Source organism: Stegastes partitus, unplaced genomic scaffold (assembly GCF_000690725.1).
Source record: "Stegastes partitus isolate 25-593 unplaced genomic scaffold, Stegastes_partitus-1.0.2 Scaffold17, whole genome shotgun sequence".
Classification (NCBI taxonomy): domain Eukaryota; kingdom Metazoa; phylum Chordata; class Actinopteri; family Pomacentridae; genus Stegastes; species Stegastes partitus.
In genome coordinates, this window is record NW_007577748.1 from 1,617,998 (window position 1) to 1,642,274 (window position 24,277).

The window sequence follows — 24,277 nt, forward strand, 5'->3', positions numbered from 1 at the left end:
ATGCAAGGGTGATAGAAAATGAGAATAAAGGGGGATAAAATGAGCCGTGCTACTATAAAGATGGAGCAAGACAAAGGGAGACAGACACAGAGGGAGAACTTAAAAGGAGAAGAAGCTGCGATGAAAACATGAAGCTTCATGTGTTGTGAATGGCTGTCAGAGCAGCTGCAGACACAACACAAAAGGAGCAGAAGAGGACTTTCCTCTCTGAGCAACAAAAAAAAAGTAATACGGTCAGGCCGTGACCACAGAATGTGGTAAATCCACTCTCCAACACCATTACCATTCAAGCAGCCACCCATTCCTGTGGCATTATAGAAGCCACAACACTCTCCTGAGTCTTATTACATGGAACATTATGGGAAGCCCTCACCTGGGGAATAATTCCTCAGTACCTGCTACTGCTGCAGCTCCTCTCCACAGATCTGTGTGGGTGTGTTTACTCGACCTGAATGGTGTGTGTGGAAAACAAGCCTGTAAATTCCATGGTTGATAAGCAGCGACAACAACGCCGGTGTGCTTTTTCTATACCTTCGACAGACTCTGCTCGGTTCGCAAGCATTCTGTGCGCACCGGCTTTGCTTAAAACTAGATGGAGACAGCGGTTTGTGAAAATACACACATTTTACTGCCACTAGACTGGACTTGCTCAACGAATTGTGGCCAAAAAAAAAAACAACTCTTGGTCGGGTGAAATCTGTACATGAGAGCCACGACTGAACGCGAACAGGTGGGTGGAGAGCAGTGACGACGGTGAAAGCAAGATGGAGAAGAAAAAAAAAAAAAGTCGAAGAATCAGATAGTAAGAGAGTTCGAGCTGCGCTATAAATAACAGCTTTGAGGTTTGCCTCCAGAAAATTAGCTCTCAGTGTCTCGGATGCTGCCTCTGCCAAGTCGATATGAAACTTTAACACAGTGGCAGCTCATTAAATAGGAAAACAGCACAATGCACAAGACCAAGCAGGGCTGCTCCCTGCCATCACCGCAGCTAAAGCTTTGTGAATTCAAGAAGCTGTCAAGCCAAGTGTGTTGGTGTACGCGCTCATCTTTGCTTAGGAACACTTTGTTTTCATTTATACTTGCATTATTTTTTTATATTTATACAAGCAAAAAATAATTAGATTTGGTTGTGAGTGCAATCTACAAAGCCACCTGTTAATTACACGTTATGCCATGGCAACAGGAGGCACTTGTTTCTGATTGGCTGGCAGGTATTGATTGGATTTATCTATTGGGATACCTCGATGGTCACGAGCCAACACAGATTCATGTATTCTGTGATACACAGTCATGTTCAAAACACGATAATAAATAAATAATAAACAGGTTTAACTGAGAAATAGTGTTGATTGTTTGCTACCTGCACATATGTCAGAATCCTATTGCTCTAACTTGTGCATTTATCCACTTTTAAAATATCTTTGTGCCAACAAGTTAGATCGTCTGCTATTTAGCTAAATCAAATACACAACATTGTGGTTCCTATGCATTCTTACTGACTTGATTAAGAGTCATTACTGTTGCTTTGTGTTGAAGCCAATGTGTTATTAAAGCAATATAGTGAAGAGAGCTTAGATAAAAAGCAGCGTTCAACTGCTGTTCTTTTGTGCATGCCTGATATTTGATATACATATTCAAATGCTTCACAACCTGTCCTTCTCTGCTATCATCAAACTGTCAAAATCACAAACGCAAGGCTAAATCAAGGGACACATGCCTGCACACAATGTACGCTCAGACAAATGAGCTACAGCTGTATCAGCAAGTCTATACGAACCTCAAGGTTACTATGGTACAGCCTCGCTCTCACAAACATTAACCATCACGACCAACTTCAGCCTACACTTCAACCTAAACCTTTTGCTAACTTGAACCCAGGTTTAAACCCTCCGAAAGCCTTTTGAATGTGTGTCAAAAAGGTGAGTACAAAATGTCCTCCCCTTCCACAAATGTCCTCACTTCCAAGGTCTGGAGCTTAAATTGGGCTTCACAAACACAGATGCACAAGCGCACATACACACAATGTCAGTCAACAATTTACTGGCTGTCAACAGTGTCAGCAATAACACAGCCTCTGAAAGAGAGACAGAAAATAAGTGCTGTGATTAGTTATGGGAACAAAGCCTGATCTGATGTAAGGAGGGCCGAGAGAAAAACAAGAAAAGCAGAGCGATGGAAGCCACGGCAGACCCTTCTGTTTGGGTAATAGTTAAGATGTAGAAATACCAACAATCATACAGCTTTAAAAGTGAAAGAAAAGCAGAAACATAAAGTGAATGAGTTTTGATTGCAAGTAAAAATTAGCATTAGCTAGTTAGAACTTTTGCTCTAATAAGAATCTACACCAACATCTCCCATTAACATTCAGCAGAAATGTACTTTAGTTCCTAAAATACTGAGAAAACTATTCATTAATACAGCTATTTAAGCATCACAACATTTAAAATGCAAATAGCACATGATGTGCTGGGACGACAGCTCACATGCCCCCAATTCTCTAGTGTCCTCAGATACTCTGTGGCTTAATTAGTATGAATTAAACTATGCCAAACTTTTGTTGAAATGCATCTGCCCACAAGAATTTAAATAGGTTACAACTCAAACATCACAACAAATGTTTTGTCGATCATTTCAAGTAGTTCTGCTGAATCAAACAAAGTCCTGAAAACGTGCTCCTACACTTGACCTTCATTGACTGTACTCAAGTTGATATTAAGGCAATACGTGGTCCAGACAATAAACAATTGACCTGAGCTTACTCGCCTAAGCCATGGCCCCAGTGCAGGGACAAGCAGTGCATGCTAGTGCTATTTACATAGCCTTAACTGAGAGCTTTGGAAGTGCTGCAGGGCCTAAGTCCTGTTACATAATGAGTAAGGCTGTCTAATGTTGGTTTGGAGCAGGAAAAAGGGAACATTGTAGGTTGGACGTCCTGCATATTCTCTGTCAGTCTCCATGTGATGCCCATCTCTTTCTCTCCACATCTCTCCAATTAGCCGACATGGAGTAGAGGGAGGGACGAAGGCCCCCACCGATCCTCGGCACATTGAACATTCCCCTGGACCCCTGCCAAGACTCACAGGCAGCAACTCGCCAGTTTCTGCTTCGCTTCCCCCATCCCCCTGCTTCCACCCCAGCCTGGCTTACCCCTGGTGGGCCCCCTAAACCCCTGCCCCCTCCATTGGCACACAAGTTAGACGAGGAGGAGGGGGGTTACACAGACACCACCACCACCACCACCCCCTGCTTGACGTTGTATACGAGGCTACTGGTCGTAAGCAAATACCTGAGCGCTGCCCTTCACGCAGAGCTGAAGCTATACGTTAACTCCTCTCTGATAAGTTACGCATTTAACTGTGTAAAAAGAGCTTACACTCTCACACATCTTGGCAAACAGGAAATGCCAGTTTTAGGGCCGAGAGTACTTGAAGATGTGATTAGACCTATCTTAACATGAGATCACTATCTTCTGCCAAAAACAGATCAGTGTCAGACCTGAGATGAACCCTGGGCTGCATCACACAGCTGAGGTTAGACAAACTGCACAGAGTCAGTCTCATCAATGACAGTTTCTTTTCCTGAGACATGACTTCACAAGAGAGGAAGTCATAGTTTTGCCCAATCTAGTCCACTACAACCCCTGAAAAACAACAACAACAAAAAAATGTCATGCCAAAGTAAGTCTGAGCACTTCCTTTTTTAGGTGATCCAAAGGATACCACAACTATTTCTGGCTTGCTAGTGCCCGATCGTTACTACAGTCAAGACACACACTGGTTTGCACACACACAAACGCTTCTCATTTAGTACAATGGCCACACCAAACGCGATTGTCTGGCAAATCTTTACCCTGCTCCCCTTGACTTCTAAATAGCAATACATAGAGCAGAGATAGAGGGTAATGGCTTTTGGCAGCCTTCCACCGAATCCAGCTGATTCTACTGTCAACGCTCCCCTACTGGAGCAGCACCCTGCGGCGGTGTTAAGCGCGTTATCTATCAGGACTGAGCCAGTTGTTTGAAAAGCCTCATAATCACAGGCTCAGTGACTACCACGGTCAGGCCTGCGCTTAGGTCAATGACGGGGAAAGGGGATAGACAACACAAGCCACACACAAGCGCGACACAAAGGGATTTACCTGGGTCAACACAAACTATCTGTCGCTGAATGGAAAGAAGTTGATGTAAAATTGCAATCTCTGGAGCAAACTGACAGCCTATTGTACGGAAGCAAACAATCAAAGCAGGAGTGTGTGCGCGGGATACAATGACACGGGGCAAGCAGGCCCATTCAAGTTATGTTTGGCCGGTAGTGAAAACGAGGCTAATGATAGCAACCTGAGGACTAGGCTGGTGTTCGTGTTTTGTCTGAAAAGGGTCAGACGAGGGGAAGCAAGCCTAGGGTTTCCTTTTAAATAAATGATCCTGCCCCTTCCGTGATAAGGGGCTGCAGATGGAGCGACTGCCAAGGTTTGTCCTCGTGGCTTTGTTACAATACGCTCTAATCAAAACAACGTCTAGATGCCAACAGCCTACAGCCTGGTTAGATCCAGAGCCAACATGGGTTATGGGTTTCCTGCTAGTGTGCTGCCAAAACAGCAAGTAGTAATATAATTTACTGAGTCTGTGCCCCAGTGAGAGATTGGATTTCTTATTTTGGGTCCTTTTCCATTAAGTTGAAAAAAAAAAAAAAACCCTGATTAAGCACCTCAAGATTGAGCTAATTTAGAGTTTAGAAATGTTCCAAGTGCTATTTTTGTGCAGCAATTTTTGCAGATGTTGACATATACTGACAGAATATCCATATTCTCCACAGACCATCAGTCTGACACATGACAACCAAGTGGATTATTTAACCTCAGAAAGTAATAAAGCCAAACTTTGAACAATACATTTGTAAGAAATGAGAAGCATGGCTGACATCTTCATTGTAGAATACCTTGCCTTGAAGGTACCCCATTGCTGTTGCCCTAAGGTCCATACACAACCCTGATTTGCCTAAGTGTCCTCCAGATGTGCCACCCATGGGGGCTTTAGTAAGAGCGATGGTTCTAAATCAGCTGTCAAGGATAATGCTAAAACTAGCAGACTCCCTCCAGCTCCTATCAGGTTTTTATATCTTTCTTTACTCCATATTCACTAGTTTGTTTGTTGTTGTTGTTGTTTTTACAAATTGGGCTCCAACATCTTTCCACAGCTATCCACTTTTTGCATGCTCATCAGCCTTTTGGAAAGATGGGAACGCATATGGAAGAGAAGACCCTTGACCCTGGGTAAGAAACAGCTCCGTGTTTGCGTCTGTGAGTCAGCTGGGTGTCTAGGGCATGCGGGACTCGGCTCAAGGCCTGATTAACAACTGCAGGGCATTAACCAAGCGCAGGAATTCAGAGAGCCATGGTCACACGGACCCCTTGCAAAAAAAAAAAAAACGACAACACGTGTGCAGTCACCAGCTGATTGTGACACAAACGCACAACGTTTACATTCCAAGACGGAGCACCAGACACACACTCAAACAGGCACGAAGACAAATCTGTATGCGCCGTACACACAAATAAACACTCCGACTGCAAAATGCATGTGTGCCTTTGCTGCTCGCGCACATTTTTCATTTCATCACCTCACTGGTGTGTGACGATAGAGATAAGACAGTGGTGACAGAGATGTCAGAGGAGGGGGGGGTGGAAGGGAAGGAAAAAGGGGTTTGAAATTGAACAGGAAATTATGTACTTCAATTAAGACACGCAGAGGAGATATTAAAAGCTATACTCCAGTGCCTGGAGACAGGATGCAGGAAAGGGGGGATGCAATGGAAGGCGACAGTTCAATCAGAATCCCCGGCTTTCGCAGCGAGCCCGGGGGTGGAGGAGAGGAGGGAAGAGAGACAGGACAGCTATGTTTAATAATGTGCTTGGAATTAGTGTAGTGGAATGCACAATAGTGTACAAGATACACGGCGTGATACAGAGCCGCAGACGAAAGAGCAGGGAAGAACTGGGATCAGACCTGCCTTTTGTCACCATTTAGGGAACACTGCAACTACAATGGGAGGGCACAGATCCAAACATTAAAAAAAAACTCTACTCTCCCAGCAATCAACCAATAAACCATAAAACCAGCGCACCATTACCTTCTAATAACTACAGAGAAAGACTGGGGGAAAAAAAAAGGCAAGGCAGCTCAAGAAATCATCACATTACACACTCACATGTACTGAGTGTGTTCCAGTCCACTCAGCCAATCATGAAGGAGCTGTGATATAACACAAAAGTTCCCAACATGTTCAAGCCCCTTCAAATAACAATACTACATTTAGTCATCAATAAAAATAATCCAAAAACAGCACATGGAAGATTACATTTGGTCACACAGTCGGCTATTTTTGGTGGTTTTCTAACGTGCACAACATGAAGAAAACACTGAGAATATTCCAGAGACATGCGTAAAAGCGACACAGCTCATTATTTGGCATATTTAGAGCCACTAACAGTGTTTTTTACATGGAGCAAAAAGCTAACAGTAACTTACCTTGCGGTTAATCACAGCTTTGGCAGCTTTCAGTTAAGAGTCGATGCATGGCAGAAAAAAATACGCAGAAAAGCATTCTCCGATGTCTTTTCTAAAGTTACCCGTAAAGAGATGGAGCAGACATTTAGTCGCAGTTAAAGTCAAGACTTGGTAGATAAGCCGACCGCTGCCCGCTGAAGCAGCTTGGTGACAAGATACCGAGGTAAACAACGGCTACTCAGCCAGATATACACACAGCAAGTACGGTAATTTATGCTTGAAGCAAAAAAAAAAGATTTTCTCTCTAAAAAAAACAAAAAAATGTGAAATTATACTCACAAAAAATCAGTTTGTTAAAACGTCACGATAGACCGAGGGGGGCGGGGAAGGGGGCGAAGCACCACTAATAACAAAAACAACACACACACGAAAAAAAAAATAATAATAACACGATTACAACGACTTTTAAAAGCAGCTAAATGATGTAAGCTAGCTGGTTGGCGTTTGAGATCGTTGCGAAGGTTTTGCAAACCGGAGAATTCAGGCAGTTTTCGTTGAAGAAGAAGAAGAAGAAGAAGAAAAAAAAATCGCCGATGAGTTCTCGCTGAGCAAGCCGACGGCCGTGAGCCAGCAGCCAGCCAGCCAACTTGTTTTAAAGTGCAAAAGAAATGTTTTTTAGGTTTTTTTTTTTTTTTAGTTTAAGTCGCCGGTTGGACGACTAGCGACGGGCTGGCTACCGCGAATGCAGAGTGAGTAACGACTCCGGGGAAATACATTCTGTGTGGATCCAGACAGCGGAGCGGACACTCATGGTAGGCGTTCAGTGAGCTCTCGTTGACAGTGGTCTCGCAGCCATTTTGTTCAAACTAACAACACCGCAGTCTCCCTCTCCTCCTCCCAGCCAGCAGACACACCAGGAAGCGGCTCCGGATACGTCACTCCCGACCAACCGAAACCCCGGACGCTAAACTCCGCCCACCCGCCCTCCGACCCCGCCCTCCTCCTCCGCCTCCTCCAAACCTCCAAGCGGCCACCGAGGATTGACAGGCAAGAAGAAGAAGAGGAAAGAAAAAAAACACACACACACAGGATGGAGGCAGGCAGCTCATATTTCCAGGGTAATTGCAGAAGCGTGGACCCAACATTGTGCTTAAAAGAAATAAATGTGACGCCGTAAATGCTGTAGAGGCAATATTTCCTGAGAGTAAAGCCATTCTGAATGAAATGCTTATTAAAACATGGTCGCTATTTATGTTGTGTATTAGGTTACATTTGTTTTGCTTCCAGCAGTGGTTAAAGCTGCTCTAGTCAGAATTTTTTTTGCTTTAAAAATGGAACAAATGACTTGACCTGACTCAAGTCCAGTTACATTGCATATTTATTTGCTTGCATTTGTCTTCATTATGTGTTTAATTTCACGTTTTATTGTGAAGGACGGTAACTTTTTGTCAAAGGTGCTACACAATTTAAGTAATTATTATGATTATTGTTACTAATGGTTACTCGGCAGAGCTTATTGGCAGCTTTTACTCGTCGTTCTGGTTTTACAGTTTGCAGCTTTAATGTGTTGGTTCTTTCTCATCGCTTTCATCAGCAATATTTTTAAATGTATGTATCTGTATTTGGTGAAAAATCCACCGTATACTACTCGTCCAGCACCACACAGGCAATGTCAGAGACTAGATGGAGCATTTAGCACTTAAGGAACATATATGTTGCAAAGTAAAGCCACTTCACCCATTATCCACTTCATCTGATAAAGGTCTGATATTGGGGTGACGGGCAGGATACACCTTGGACAGGTCCCAGCACAGGGAAACAGACAACCATGCACATTTATTCTTACCCTTATGGCTAATTTAGAAGCTAACATGTATGTCTGGACTGTGGGAGGAAGCCAGACAGGCACAGAAAGTACCTTTCCATGAACCTCAAAGTTGTAACTTTTCACCACTCTCTCCGAGCAATACTGTTGTGTAATATTTCCTGCAACAGAGATATGCCAAGTTTGTGTGGCTCATAACAAAATCATGCAAAACAGCACATGGATAGATAAGAGTTCTTGAAGTCTTCAAACAATTGGAGCTTGCATCAAGAACTTTAAAAGACTGAAATGGCCTTTAAAGGGGCCAACCCCAGGTTTCTCTACCCAAGACGACCTTTGTCAAGAATCTCTTCATCACAGAATGTCCAGAAACAGGGGGTGATAATTCTGGGCTATTCACAACATGATGGATGAGGTCGCCCTTGTGCGCCCTGAGCCACGTCTGCAGCCGTCTCAGAGAAAGAAAACGCAGCCCCTGTCCATTCTCTGCACTCCTTTCTCATGGAAATGACCGCTCCACGCACAGACAAACACACACAAGAAACACACACACACTGTGCGGTGGGAACAGGTCAGGACTGCATTCCACAAAGGGGAAGGCTGACCAGTGAGAACGCTCCTATACATCACTGGGAGAGACTGCTAATGAGAAAGCCAGGGGCCCTGGCCAAAAGTTTTTTTTCTCTCCTTTTCAAGGCAATATGCCCAGAGCTATTAAAACAGCAAGCTCCAAATGAATGGAGAAAGCAGATGTTCCATGCTCGGGGTTAAGAGAGGTGAGAGCAGAGGGGAGTGCCTTCAGAAACGCCTTAAGGGATATGTAGTTCACTGTGGCTCAGACTATTAAAGTGAAAAAGCAGGAACGTACTGTTCATGTATGCCATGTAAATAAATTGTGCTCCTAGTAAACATTTTGTCACCGAGTTAATTGAATGTGTCTGCTCGGAGCATCAATTCAGTGATTTATTATGTCACGCAAACTAAAGTACCTACATTACTTATAGCCCAAGTCGCACGAGTTATCAAAGAGAGACGTGGAAATGTATGCACCACAAAGGACGGCCGAGACTTCAAATAGCGATAGTGGCTTGACATGTACTTAGCCATCAATGGCAAGAACTACTCAGGTGTGTGTGTGTGTGTTAATGTAGGTAAGAAAAGACAGTAAGTGTGTGTGTGTCTAAGTGCACATCTGCACGTGTACCGATGCGTATGTGAGCGTGCACACGTCCTTCTCCGTGCACATCCACTCTCCAACTCATCACCGCTATTCTTTTAGGTGTCTTTGAGATGTTTCTTTGACTCCGCCAATTTCCCTAATTGCTTTCACATTTAAGCAGACTGCTGACAGAAGCGAGTCAATGGGAAAGGTCCGCCTGACATTCTGATAAGAAACAACCCAGACACAAGCTGTAGGACTGCAGTGGAGGCAATCGCTCACTCCTTTCCCCTCTCAGACAATACGCTCCTCTTCCTCCTGCTCTTCTCTTTCTCCCCTCTCTCTCTCTCGCTCCATTTTTTTCAGTGTGCTCCTCTGCCTTTTGTTTTAATTCCAGTCCAATCATGAGCTCTGTTCCGCATAAGGTTTTAATTTCAAGCCTGCTGCCAGAGTCTGCCACAGTCACACGAAGACACGCTCAGATTCACACAAGCATGCACGTGCGTACACCAGACCACAGATTCTTATGCACACTGTGCACACGCTCGCTTTACTCCCACATCACAAACACACAGTCACACCTAAATGTTACATGGCCACATGCATATTTAATGTATGTGCTCTGTGACTACATTTTATCATTTAAACATGATCCCCACGAGACAGAGTATCTCCTGCTTGAAACATTAATAACCACACACATTAATAGAATGCCGACACATCAGATAAATTACACAAACACGAATCCAACAAGCTGTAGTTTTTCTTCATTAGTCAAAATTTGTTCACAGTTTATGACAGGCCAGGTAGTACTTACAATCTTTTATTTATTTTTTTGCCTTACTTTGAAATACACAGCACCCCTCTAAATGTATTACCTGAACATTTAACCTTGTGGAATTAACCAAGCAAGCGTGATCTGAGGGGGAGCCAAACATTTCACGACAGCACCGAGTCCAAAAGCTGGTGCTGGTGTTGAATTCGTATTCCCCAGACACTGAATTCTAGAAGAAGACATTTATGGTTTGCTGTGTGATACAGAATAAGTGATGAGTTGGGGGGTGTCAGTTTTTTGGTATTGATTATGAATACACAATCCTCCTCCACAGTCTGGACTTTATGCATGTGAGTAATCAAAATGCAGACAGCGAGCTGCTGCTGCTTCGCTCAAAGTGACATTTCCAAAGGCATGACTTGACATATGCAAAAGGACCGTCATGATGATAATTCTGACAGAGGAAGGAACCATCTCCTAACCGCACATAAAAGAAGAATGTTGCACAGCGACTCTCCCGGTTCTGCTACTTCAAGGCTAAAATTTGCAAGTAGTAGCCGTGCGGTTGGGCTGAAACATTCATTGTGAGTTTTTCTCACTCTGATTAGCGAAGTGATTGAAGTGCCTATCCATTAAATAACAGTGCAGAGTGGTAAAACCCTGCTGAGTTGCTCATTGCTCATCTCCAAGGTCTGCAGCATTGCAATGAGAGATAAGACAGACTGCAAGTAGCTGAAGGCACGGTAGTCCAGAAGAGGAGGAGGAGGGATCCTTTTCATTAACTTTCATTAAGACTAAAGAGCGAATTACCCTGAACAGTAGAAGTCTGACACATAAAAGTCATTAGGTGGGGAAATATCCGCTGACCAGCCACAGCATTAAAACCATCACAGGTCAAGTGAATACGACTTATTATCTCCTCACAATCGCACCTGGCAAGAGACGGGATATATTACACAGCAATATAATAAACAATTAGTGCTTTAGGTTAATGTGTTGAAAGCAGGAAAGCTGTGTGGGACCTGAGCAGCTGCGACAAGGATCAGACTGTGATGACTGGTCACCTGGGCAGAGCATCTCCAAAAACAGAAGGTCTTGTGGTTGTAGCAACCAATGAACCAGCAACATGGTCATGGGTGCCCAAGGCCCACTGATCTGTGTGGGAAGCAAAAGCTGCAGCACAAACTGCTGAAAACGTAATGATGGCTATGAAAGAAGGTTGTCAGAATACACAGTGCGTCAGGGCTGAAAAGCTGCAGAATGGTTGCAGAGTTAAACACTAGAAGCACCTACGATGGGCACATGAGCGTTTGAACTGGACCGTGGAGCAATGCAACACAGTGGCCTGGTCTGATGGACCACGTTTTCTGTTACATCAACAGCCAGGTGCTTGTGCGTTGTTTACCTGTGGAAAAGACAGCAGCAGGATGTACTATGGGAAGAAGATAAGCCAGCAAGGCAATGTGATACTCTGGGCACTGTTCTGATGGGAAACCTTGGGTCCTGGCATTCATGTGGATGTTTGTTTCTCATGTGCAACCTACGTAAACATTGTTGCAGACCACAGCCACCCCTCCAGGGCACTGCTATTCTCTCATGACAGTGACCTAGGCCTTCAAATTCCCCAGATCTCAACCCGATTGAGCATCTGTGGGATGTGATAGAAAAACAAGTCCAACCTAAGAAGGTCCCACCTCGCAACTTACAGGACTTTAAAGGATCTGCTGCTTGGAGCTTGACACCACTGGACACTTTCAGAGGTCTTCTGGAGTCCATGCCTCAAGAGGTCAGATTTGTTTTGACATTATGAGGTGGCTCCTCACAATATTAGGAAGGTGGTTTTAATGTTGTGGCAGCTCATACATACACACTTTGCTGCACTAAAATATACAGTACATGCATTGCCACATAAAAACATGTGAGCAGTTACTGTTATGCTGTTTATAAAAACACACAAATACATTATTAGACAATTCTCTGCGCACAAACACAGAGCAGACATCGGCAACAAATGCCTCTAATCCCCCCATGTGCTGCTGCTGTGTGTCTGTGTAGCACATAATGTATTATGGGTGAAGCACAATAGCAAGAAGAAACGGTGTGCTGCGGCTGGTAAAGGGGCAATAATGCTAGGGGTGGGAAAGGGGTTATGCAGCCACTGCGTGTACGTGGGAGTGTTTTCGTGCGCACGGCTGTGCATGCACGCTCGTGTGTGAGCGCGTGTCTATAGTAAACGTGTGTGTATTTGTGTGTGTCCATATGTGCTCTGTATGGGTGGAGGGAGGCAGAGCAAAGCGGAGCGTTGCAGTGCAGTAGGACAGCGTTTCTGAGCTGTGGTAATTTCCCCTGAGACAAGCAAGCAGGTAAAGGCCAGCGAAAGAGGGAGGGAGGGAAGGAGAGAGGAATAGATGAAGGCTGGGATAGAGGGAGGGAGGGAGAGCGTCAGCAAGCGAGTATGTCAGAGAATAATGAGGAATGATACAGCGGTGGTGGAAAAGAGGCCGGCAGATTTGCCCAATCAAATGCGCATGGACTGCATTAACGGCATCTCAGGGCTGAATTTAGCAGCTCTCGTTGTCAACACATTAACGTTTCTATTTTCATTTCAAATGCCTTATCTTGTTAATGAGTGTTTCTGAACTGAGTCATTGTTTTTGTAATGAATTCATCTATTAATTACAAGACGCCTTTTCCTGATGACCTTGCTTTATTTTGTTACAAGCGGCAGACCTTAATATTAGCATACATTAAGCCCTGCTTATCTTTCATCCCCAATAGCTAATACGTCAAATTATCACCCAAAAAAAAAAAAAATGCATCAACCACAATAGTGGCTTGTGTCCATGTGTGTGTGTGTGTGTGTGTGTGTGTTTGTGGGTGAGCACCCTCACTTATTAGCCCCTTCCCCCTCCCTACTTGCAAACTCATTACCAGCGTATAAGACCTGCGTGGATTTTATGGTGTTTTGGGAACTGACTGGTTAATCAGATTTATTGCACACTTAAGCTTAATTGATTGCCTTTATGGATTCAAATGAATAATTAAGTACTAACAAGCCTAGTTTCTGTTTCATCATTCGGAAATGATGATAATGACCCACAGAAAGGCAAGGTGGTTGAAGTGTCAATCAAAAAAAATAGAAAAAAAAAGTGAACATCCCAGTGTTTGCTTTTTGGTGTCAGTCCTTCCTGTATTAACTGATCATAAGAACGCTGTGTGTGAACTGAGCTCAAAACACTGATACATTTCCCACTTAATCTTAAATCTCGTACTTATAAAACCCAAAGCAGGAGATTTATTTTTCTGCCTGCTGCTGCTGCTGCCCTTCGCTGTGATATTTGATGTTTCTACTTGAAATGAAGTAGTATAAGCTGTTATATAGAGGCAGTGAAAGGATGGGACTCCCACCCCTCCCCAAACAAAGACAACACATCCTGACCTTCAGATGATCTTCATCAGATCAATACTATCATCAGCACAGACACGCGGTCACAGATTAACCTAGCCTCCCCGTACCATCCCCCATCTCCCCACCCAAACACACCCACATAGACACACTCTCTCGCACACCTTATTCAGTAAAGGGGCCCTGGGAGTATTGATTGGTTTGTACAGATTGACACACAGAACCGCCGCATGTACACACTTGCTTGTTGACTTTACTTTTCACTGGCTGGCTGCTATTGCATAGTGTGGGGCGGGTGGGAGGATAGATAACAGTATATTTGGGCCGGTTAAGTGCTTCTGTATGGATTGCCAGCTGTAGGAATAGTAGGAGTGGATGCACATTGACTGCAGCCTTCACCTTTTTTATGATGGTAGAAATAATGAAGGCTTGGCGGAAACTCAAAAAAATCTGAATTGCTTCTCTACCTATAGGTCAGTTTTGTAATGCTGCACAAATGATTGCTTCTGTATTTACATGTATGTTTGACATTAGAGAAAAGGGCACAATAACGGCAGCCAGGCTAAAGTCAGCCACTGCATGTCGTTTTTCACATATCTCTGTCCGTACATACAAATACCTGTATCTGACACCCCACCAGCCATTTACACAAACACGCGCCGACACAGTGAGCGAAAACAAGCAAATTGATAGCTATATGTCTGCGAGTGCAAACTTAATCCCACATCCAATGTAAATGTTGGTGGCATATCCAGAGGCAAGAGTTGATATTTGGAAGTCCATTAACACAGGGTGGAGATGGGTTAATTCACTGTGTGTGGCTGGTGATCCAGAGGGAGTTTTAGGGCACACAAAGAGGAGGAAGGTGAGAGATGGATGATGAGAGAGAGAGAGGGGGGAGAAGAAAAAAAAAAGAAAAGAGGGTGATATGCAAAAATAAAAGGGCAAATAAAAGGAAAAGAAGAGGGAGATTGCAAATAAATGTGGAGGGAGGTAGATGTGTATGTGGTGGTGGGGTAGTGGAGAGAGAGAGGGGGGGTTGTTGTGAGCATTGCTGCCTGCTATCATCCGCCTGAGCCTGGGCGTCAGTTTGATTAATGCTGCTTTCCTCCAACTGACCTCCAAGGTCAGCGGAATAGTGGGTACTCAGCCTCTCCCATTCGCTGCCGCACCGGAGGGGGGTAACGGCCTTATAATACGCTCCTCCAGAGTTCCCCCTCGCTTTTTTCCTGTTTCCACTTTTCTCTCTGTCTGTCGCTCATTTAAGCTTCCTCTCATCCACCCGTCCGTCTGTCTGTCTACTTTTTTTTTTTTTTTTTTAATTCTCTCTCCCCTTCATCTGTCCTTCCTCTCTTCCCACATTCTCATCCTCATCCATCTCTTTCTCTCTGTCACCATTCCTCTTTCTCTCTATCGGACTCTTTTTTGCTCTCGCCACCAGCGCTCTGTAATCTGAAATGCAATCAAAAGCGGCAATAATGCAATGTGTTTGAGGATGCGGGGAGAGAGGAATGGGGGGGAAACAGGCCTGCGTAGGGCCATTAGGGCACTGAATGAGGCTTAGATAAACACATACACATTTCCCACACAACCACCGCCACTCTTCCTGCCCTCCCTCTGCTCACAGACAGACTGCCAAGGTGAAGGCACATGAATAGAGTTGTCCTACACCAATAGACACTTGGCAACGACACGCTTCCTCTGGCTGTGCCAGCCGGTCTTTCCTGGCATGAACCTGACAAGAACGGAGTTACATACATACAGAGAGAGAGAGACAGAGACAGACAAAGAAGACACAGTCGACAAGAAACTCACTTTTTTGCCCTGTCATTTTTGAAAACACTTTTTCTGCTGCTAAATCTCTGATTGTGCTTTCTGGGCCTTTACATGAAACCAGCAACCAAAAATTCTGCATCTGTCTGTGGCACAAGCTTGTGAACAGTAATTGACTGCACAGAACACAGAGCATGTGTATTTGTGTATTTGTGTTAAACTGTGTCTAGACCAACATTACTGCATCAAAAACAGCCCTCTCATTTATTTCAGCAGGACCACTGAGTTGGCACAGTAGGGGTCTTGGTGCGCGGGGCTCGGGCAGGTTTAGTTTCCTTAAAGATATTTCTTGTTTCGTAGTATTAAGAACCACTGTGTAGTGTTGTGGCGGATGTATCACTCGAGCTGAACGTCTGGATTGTGTTTCATTGCGGCGGTACCTGTGGCAATGTGCCCACACAGACAAAGCGCTTGTGATTTTTACCACAGTGCTATTTTGAGTCTTTACGCCTGCGCAGCTCTATGAAAAAGTAACTCGAGATTGGATTTACATAGTTCTCCTTCTGTATATGTGCAGTGCATGGCAGCTGGATGTTGTTACTGTCCTGTAAAAAGTACAGAACAAATATCTTTATGGGGCCAGTTACTTCAGAGGAACCAAGACCTGACCCAGGAGTTCTTCTTAGTTGAACTGGCATGGCGATCTTTATCCAAATGGACGTATCCAGACGATGTTAGCCAATCAGTCACTTGTATAAAAGATCTCTGCTGCTAAATGATGAGTTTTTGATTCACGGATATTGAATTGGTAAGGAAATTATTATCTTTTGTCTCTCTATTGCCCAGTCGGCAACAGAATGTTTAATTCTGAGAGCAGCAGGTGGAAATAGGACTTTCAATTATTTCTTTAAATTAGCCTTTGAAGCATATGAGCAAATGGTTTTTGTAATTAGGTTCTGGCTTTACATTAATTCTTAGAGCATTATTATTAAATTTATGCTCTTTCTGACCAGGGCTGCTTCTTGATTGATTGGGCATCATGCTGCTAGTGGTGCTTCTATTCTTTCTCTATTAGGGTCTGTTCAGGCCAATGGCATTTTTAATAGGATCTAATTATTCTCAGATTTATTTGAATTGAGCGCGACTATGCTCGGGTTCTCTTCAGATCACGTTCTCGGCTTTGAAAATTAATTTATGCACGTCGAGTTTAGATTAGGTTTTCCACAGGTTCATTCCAAACCACGATGAGCACACAAAGCTAAAAAAAAAAAACCCAAAAGCTTCGGTTTGATGGAAAATTCTATCCTGCCAATTTTTGCATACAGGGTTTGGACAATATGCACATTTCTGTTTCCGTTCCAAACTTTTGTCCCTGGTCATTTCTGTATCCGACCAATATGGCGTCTGGAAATGTGTGCAAAGAAGCCAGTGGTATAATCGCAGCCTGGAGAGTTAGCCCCGCTGTGCACCGTCAATTTGTCTCACACTCTGTACCCTCCGTCCCCTCCTCACCACCACCACCACCCTCTTTCCTTTTTTTTTTTTTTCTTCCCCCCGCTCCGTCTCTCCATGTTCCCTTTTTCCAGTCAGTGCCTGAGCGTGAGCGACACACATACACACCCACACGCTCCTGAGCATCATGAATCTTTCATGCGAGCGGGCTGTATAATCCCTGAGGCGTGCTCTCTGAGACCAACACACACCCGCCTCCATCACCTTGAGAGAGAGGGAAAGCCATCACCAGGAGAGAGGGAGAGAGAGGACGGGAGGGGGGGAGAGGAGAGGAGGCGAATGACAGAGAGATAGAAAGATAGATGGAGAGAGGGAAGGAAGGGAGGGAGGGGGGAGAAGATAGGAAAGGAGAGGAGGAGGGAGGGAGGGCAGTGATGGGAGCAGCAAAAGACAAATTGAAGGTGTTAAGTAGGACCTGGCTGGAATTACCTTTCTTCTTTTGACCACTGAGGGAGGGATGAAAGAGAAGGAGGAAGCGATAACAATGGAGAGGTTTTGTTCTTTTTCTTCTCGGCTGCTGAAGGCAGAAGTGGAAAGTCAAAGCGTCTCATTACTAGTCTTTGTCGGATGGAGGCACAGTGAACGCTGAGAAACTGGAGGGCAGATGTGTAGCATGTCCTTTAAGCTGCCCTCGCCGCATAGATACGCATCCACATGATACAGATACGTGCACACGCAAACATACATGCACGCACACTCATACCCTTGCAGAAACTTCTAGACTGTCAATGCAGTTACTTTTAAATTCACGGACTTCAAAGCAAAACAGCATTGGTGCCACGTGCAAAAGTTAACGCTCGGAATTTCATTAACTACCAACGTTAATTGACTTGTCAGGACCCGAAAGACTGATGAACAACTGGGAATTAATTAGGAATTGTCAGCAGATGAAAATTCAGGCCGTGATAAATTCTTGGACTCTACAACCAACTGACCAGGGATCTGAAAGGGAAGTGATGCTTACAAAGCCGGGGAAGATTGTAGAAAAAAAAAACCCCATCAAAGCCCTTCCAGCTTGAAATTTCCACTGTTCAAATGTCATGGCAGTTAAGGGGCACTGTTGCAGGCGGCGCAAGATCGAGAAGATCGAGTAAAGTTTCAGATAAAACTGCATATTTACTGGGCAGAAAAGTAAAGCAGAAAATACTGCCGGAAGTTTGAACTGACGGGAGTGGTGGTGCAGCACTGATGCACAAACAGGCTCCACATGGAAGAGTCATCAGAAGGGAAACTTACCTGCAACCTCATCACAAAAGGTGACATTTGAAGTCTGCAAAGCAAAACATCTGGATAAGCCAGAGAGAAGTTTTCTGGACAGTTGAAGTAAAAATTGAGCTTTTTGGACTCAATCTCCAAAGGCGTGTTTGGGGCAGCGCTTGATGCAAAGAACACCTTGCCAACTGTTAAGCATGTGGGTGGAAATATTCCGCTTTGGGGTTATGTGGCGGCACAGGAAACATTGCACAGACAGAGGAAGGCATGGATTGCACTAAATATAAGCTAACCCTGGTTTGCAGACAGTCAAGAGAAACTGAAACTGAAAAAAAAATGTTCCAAAGCACACTTTAAAAATCCACCTTGAATGACTTTGAGAAAGTTAAGCTGCAGCTTTTGGAAAACCTGAACAGCAATCCTTGAAGTGGCTGAAAATTCCTACATCAAGAATATGAAGACCTGCAGTCAGCCAAGTACGAACACAACGTGGGATTTCCCTTTTCCAATGACAACGATCATGACTGATATCATTATTCCATTACTGAGGCTCCTCATTTCTAAGTAACACCAACCTGATCCAGTCCACTCAAACCAAATCACTTAGATTTGATGCCGTCCAAATTGTCCTCCAATCACACACTCTGCCCAGATAATCTTCTAGTAGCAGAAAGTGGAGAGAAAATCAGAGAAAAAAAAAAATGTAAATAAGTTGTTGAACTCAGTGATTATGGTGCCAACGGCCTACTTACAAAGAACAACATCATTGTATCAGTGGAGTCGCGTCTCTTTCCAAGTCCACTATTTGTGGCGCTTAAGCTCTGTTTGGTTTCCTGACAAATATCAACAAACCAGGTTTAGCAGAATGATGAGACACAACTAGACAGAGAAATTCATGATATTACATCATAACAACGGAGGGACGACTCCATCTGACTGCAGAGCTGCTGTGAGTGACGTCTTTTCCATTGTTGACAACATTGATTGAACAGTTTGATTAATGCAGCTTTACTGTTCACCAGTACACCTCCCAGCTGGTCTTTTAATGATACACTTAACAAACAATGGCGTGCATAAAATTTCAAAATGTGCTTACTTCCACAATTGAGATGAGGGACAGTTCAAGTAGTGTGTCTTTTGCATATTTTTTCCTATAATCTCCTCTTATCAAAGCCATTCATGCGGGATTTCTTGATTACCATCCCCTTTTCACCCTCCTCCTTTGGACATGTTCAGATAAATACCACATAATGGCTCCTCCAATAGACTCCCACCAGAGTTTATTAGCTTCATACCGGCTTTCTTTGGTGCGTGTCAACCCAAATGCAGGTTGTCCGGGTTAGCCGCTAATGGAGTGACGATGGAAGACTCACAGGTGACAGGACGGCACGGCGGCGGCGGCGGCGGCGGCGGCGGCGGCTGTTGCTTTAATTACCTGAGACGACAGTCAACACAGCAGCGGAGAAAACCTCCTCACTGGCCAGATGAGCTTATTATGCCCCCCACCTTCACACACCGGGCCTCTGATTTACTATGACACTGATTAACAAGGTTGTCTGAGAAAAGGTGAAAGCGTGTGTGTGTGTGTGTGTGCAGACACATGTTTGGTACTGTGTCTGAAATCATATTGACAGTATAAACGCATGTAAGGAGTAAAAAAAAAAATATTATTAGCATTATTATTGTGCACATAGACTCCCATACGCCAGACTGGGATGTCTCAAGGTCCCTAGCATGTACAAACAGCCGAGGAAAGGTTGAATAAAGGAGAAGAACTCCTTCATGCACATGTGCATTCATGAACAGCTAATAATGTGCGGACATGTTGTGTGAACTGGGCAGGAGCTCCACGTATGTGCTTTTGACTTTGAGAGACGCAGTGCTCTTGTGCGTGCCACCTTTAACGGTAACTCGCCTGATTTAATGCTATTCATGATTGTGTTTTCATGCTTTGCTGCTGTGGGCGAGCATGGCTATGGAGACGTATGTGCGTCCAGGCTAAATGCATAATGTGAGTTTTCAGGGGCCAATAGGTCGAGCGTTTCCCCTCCTTCCAGTACCTGGCCCTCACCCCCATTACTGCTCTCTCATGGTCTCAGCTACATTTCACCATGCACTCCACATATATGAGCACCACCTACCAAATACAATCTAAGTGAGTTACGACCGCTCCATAGGAGGCGAGCAGGGAGACGGAGGCTGTGTGTGTGTGTGTGTGTGTGTGTGTGTTGGCATATATATATATGTATATATACACCTTGGATTCTGTGCTTGTCCACTCTTCCTCAGGACTCTAGGACCTTGATTTCCAAATGAAATGCAAAATTTACTTTCATCTGACTAGAGGTCTTTGGACCACTGAGCAACAGTCCAGATTTTTTTTCTCCTCTGCCCAGGTAAGACCTTTTAACCCCGTCTCTAGCTCAGGAGTGGCTTGATATAAGGAATCCGAAAGTTGTGGCTTCTTTCCTGAAGACATCTGTGCTCGGTGGCTCTTGATGCACTGCCAGCCTCACTTCACTCCTTGTGAAACGCTCCCAAGTTCTTGAATGGACTTTTCTTGACCATCCTCTCAAGGCTGCGGCGGTCCCTGTCGCTCGTGCACCTTTTCCTCCCATACTCTTCCCTTCCATTCAGCTTTCCTTGAATACGCTTTGATATAGCACTCTGCTAACTGCAATGACCTTCCGTGGCCCGCTCTCCTAGTAGAGGGCGTCGATGATCGTCTTCTGGACAACTTTCAAGTCAGTCGTCTCCATGACTGTGTTTGCGCGTACACACTGTACTGATACTCTTCACCCAATCTCAAAGGAGATATTTTAAGAAACTGGATTTCATATTTTTTATGAGCCATAATCATAAAAGGCAGGGCTGCAGGGTGGCGCAGTTGGTAGCACTGTTGCCTTGCAGCAAGAAGGTTGCCGGTTCGTGTCCCGGTGGGGGCACCGGAATCTTTCTGCATGTTCTCCCCGTGCAGCGTGGGTTCTCTCCGGGTTCTCCGCCTTCCTCCCACACAGTCCAAAAACATGTTGAGGTTAATTGGTGATTCTAAATTGTCCGTAGGTGTGAATGTGAGTGTGCTTGGTTGTCTGTCTCTAAGTGTAGCCCTGTGATAGACTGGTGACCTGTCCAGGTGTCCCCTGCCTTCACCCTGAGTCGGCTGGGATAGACTCCAGCCCCCCTTAGTGAGGATTCAGGTGTAGAGATGATGGATGGATGGATGGATAATCATAAAATCATACTTTATGCATAATGAGTTCAGAATATATTCAATTTATTTTTTTAAATAACGGATGAAAAACATGAAACTTTCTCATGATGTTTTAATTTTTTCTGAGTATATGTATATGTGTGTGTATATATGTAGCCATGCAAACAGAACCAGTGTGATACGCAGCTTCAGACAACCACAAGTGCACATACACGCTCACTACAGTCGTGCAGACACGCTCCCTTCCTTGGTGGAACTGAGTGGAGGGGGCAAGCGGGCAGCAGGTTGACACTGGAGGGGGGCTGTGGGTGGTGGACGGTGCAGTGCCAATTTCACGCCTCCGCTCATCTCTGCCTCTTCCAGCTGCACGCTGCATGCTCTCCTCCACTCTCTCTCCTCCCCCAGCTATGCTTCCCCCGTCCCTCCGTAAACACACACACACACATATACACAACCACTCTCTCCACCGACTGTATCCCGCATTCCCACCCCATCCATCCCTCCTCGCCCCTCCCAGTCTCCCTCCATAGGTTAGGAGTGTGACAGCACAGTAGCTTTGGGGGGGGATCCATCTCCAAACAACAACCCATAGAACATAACAAACCGCATCGGAGCCACCTCGGAAAGAAAGAAAAGAAAAAAAAGAAAGACAAAGAGACAAAATAGCAACTCAGCGGCACGGCAAAGCAGCACCAGAGAAATCCTGTCCCCCCCCCCCATGTTCGTTCGATCCTTTATCACCCACATCCAGCTCAAGATGGATGCCTCGGTGCGCTCACACCTTATGCTTGGCGACACAAGGACAGAAAGAGGGCACAGGGAGGAGAAGAAGGGGAGGAAAAAAAAAATAAAAAAAGCAGCTCAATTTGCATTCGTAGAGGTAACATTTGTTTATAGCGCGTGTGACACTTCTCTTAACGACCCCACCGCTGATTGAAGCAAGCTTCCTAATTAAGCATTAATTACACAACAATAGAAGTGGCAATTAGGTGGTGGCGATGCAACGCTGACATATTCCCACCTGGGCTAATGTCAACACGGCATTATTACCATCACCGCCTGCTGTGGTTATGGCTATCTAAACAGTCATAAACGTCAGCGCGTGCATATTGTGCCACAGTTGCTATACGACTGAGCAATATGTTGCCTCTCCCTCTATGTGTCTGCCGCTCTCCCCTCTCTCTCTCTCTCTCTGACAGTCTCTCTCTTTTTATTTTTTTTCTCCCTCTTCTACTGGTAAACACCAGCAGACGGCACACAAGCAGTGAGTTTCATCCCTCGTGTTAATTGGTGAAAGCAGTGGGATTTACACAGGCAGGCAGGCGGCAAGGGCTTTCCCTTTGTAGTGGCACAGTGTTTACAGTCCTGCTGCAGTGCAGGCTGGGGCCGTGTGGACGATGCCTTTGTTTGTGCCACATCACACAGAGACAGAAGATAAACCCCGCTGCTTTTCACAACACACACACACATGCGCACGGAATCACACACCTACACCTACATGGAGACACAAACACACCTGACGGAGAAAGAGAAGAGGAATTAGAGAGCTGCTGGTGGACAGATGGGAAAGCAAATGTGTTGGTTTGGGTGTGTGTGTGTGTGTGTGTTCCACCAGACAGAGATGAAGTCAGTCTTGTATGGCCACTTCATTTGGAGATAGAGAGCGGTACGGGTGTATGACTGCGCTAGATTGGAAGGAGGAAGATTAACAAAAGTGGAGACGAAGGTGGTCAACTGAAGTGTTTCGCCGGTGGTGTGTTTGACAGCAGCGAGTACATCAATTCGGAGATATGGTGTATGTGTGTGTGTGGTCACGGTGAGATTAGAGGTTAGAGAGAGTGAGGCTGGTTACAGAGACAGACTGGAAAAGTTGTGAAGGGCAGAGAAGGTCTTCAAAATAAAGGCCCCATTTATTCAGCTTTTATGATTAGTATGCATAATAATGCATTGATTCTTCATTCAGAAAATAAAGAGAGCCCCATTGAAACGAATGCAATTCCAGCAGGACTCTATAACCACACGGCATAACTTAAAATATCTGAAGAGACTGCATCCAAAAAAAAAAAACCCTAAATGGATGCTAAACTCTATCTCCTCCATGAAAGAAGCCAGAATGAGGATTTCACACATGAACAAACTTTGCTTTTTTCCCTCCATCCCCAAAGGCACCAGTCTGTGCCTGTGGGCTAACTAACCGATTGGCGGATCATCCCACTCCTGATCTGCCATTCCCTTTGGCCCATTTCTCCCCCCCCACCCCTAAATTAGTGGAATTTTCGCAAAGCGGGAATACATTAGGGAGAGATCAGGGCAAATGGCACATTATGAATACTGTCAGAAGTGGCCTATTAAAGAGGAATCAGACATTATCGACGCCTATGTATCTGGAGAACAATCTCGGTTAAGTTAATAATGTGCAATTAATCATAGGTCACTTAGCGCAGGATGGGGTACGGCACACTGCAGTTGAAAGCGGGCCTAATCTGCTGTCCATCCGTCCAGAAGAAGAGAGAGAGATGGATGGAGGGAGGCTGGCAAACGGTAATCTGGATGGGGGGAGCTGGCTTCGGTTTTTGACAGTCGGCCAGATATGGAATGTCTGAGGCTAACCACTTGTCACTAGGTTATAGTTTTACTCAGCAGGCCATGTTTTATGAGTGCAGAAAAGCATTTTCGTGAAATATATAGCTTCTTCTTTTTTATGTTCCTGGGGATGTACAGAATCCTGCTGTGCTCGTCGGGGGTGTGTGGTTCAGTGGTTAACTAACAGTAAGAAGGTCCTTGAATAAAACCTTCCCTTGCAAGGTTTGCACTCGAGCTGCACATTCATGAAAGTTACTCTGGTTTCCAAACATGTTGGGTATTAGCAGAGCTCCTGCCCTTCAGTATTGGGGTTAA

The 24,277-nt window shown here is 44.8% G+C and overlaps 1 protein-coding gene and 1 long non-coding RNA gene across 3 annotated transcripts in view; one reads left to right on the plus strand and one right to left on the minus strand.

Annotated features, from left to right (window-relative positions):
- The window catches only part of LOC103364512 (trinucleotide repeat-containing gene 6C protein-like), a 49,852-nt gene extending 42,461 nt beyond the window's left edge, over positions 1 to 7,391 (minus strand). For both annotated transcript variants that reach the window (XM_008291668.1, XM_008291659.1), the window contains exon 1: positions 6,528 to 7,391. The gene's annotated coding sequence lies outside the window, so the exon portion shown is untranslated. The remainder of the gene's footprint in view (positions 1 to 6,527) is intronic.
- Positions 7,253 to 7,758, plus strand: LOC103364504 (uncharacterized). Its single transcript, XR_520549.1, has 2 exons — positions 7,253 to 7,318; positions 7,408 to 7,758. It is a non-coding gene; the product is annotated as an uncharacterized LOC103364504 (long non-coding RNA).
- Positions 7,759 to 24,277: the final 16,519 nt, after the last annotated feature.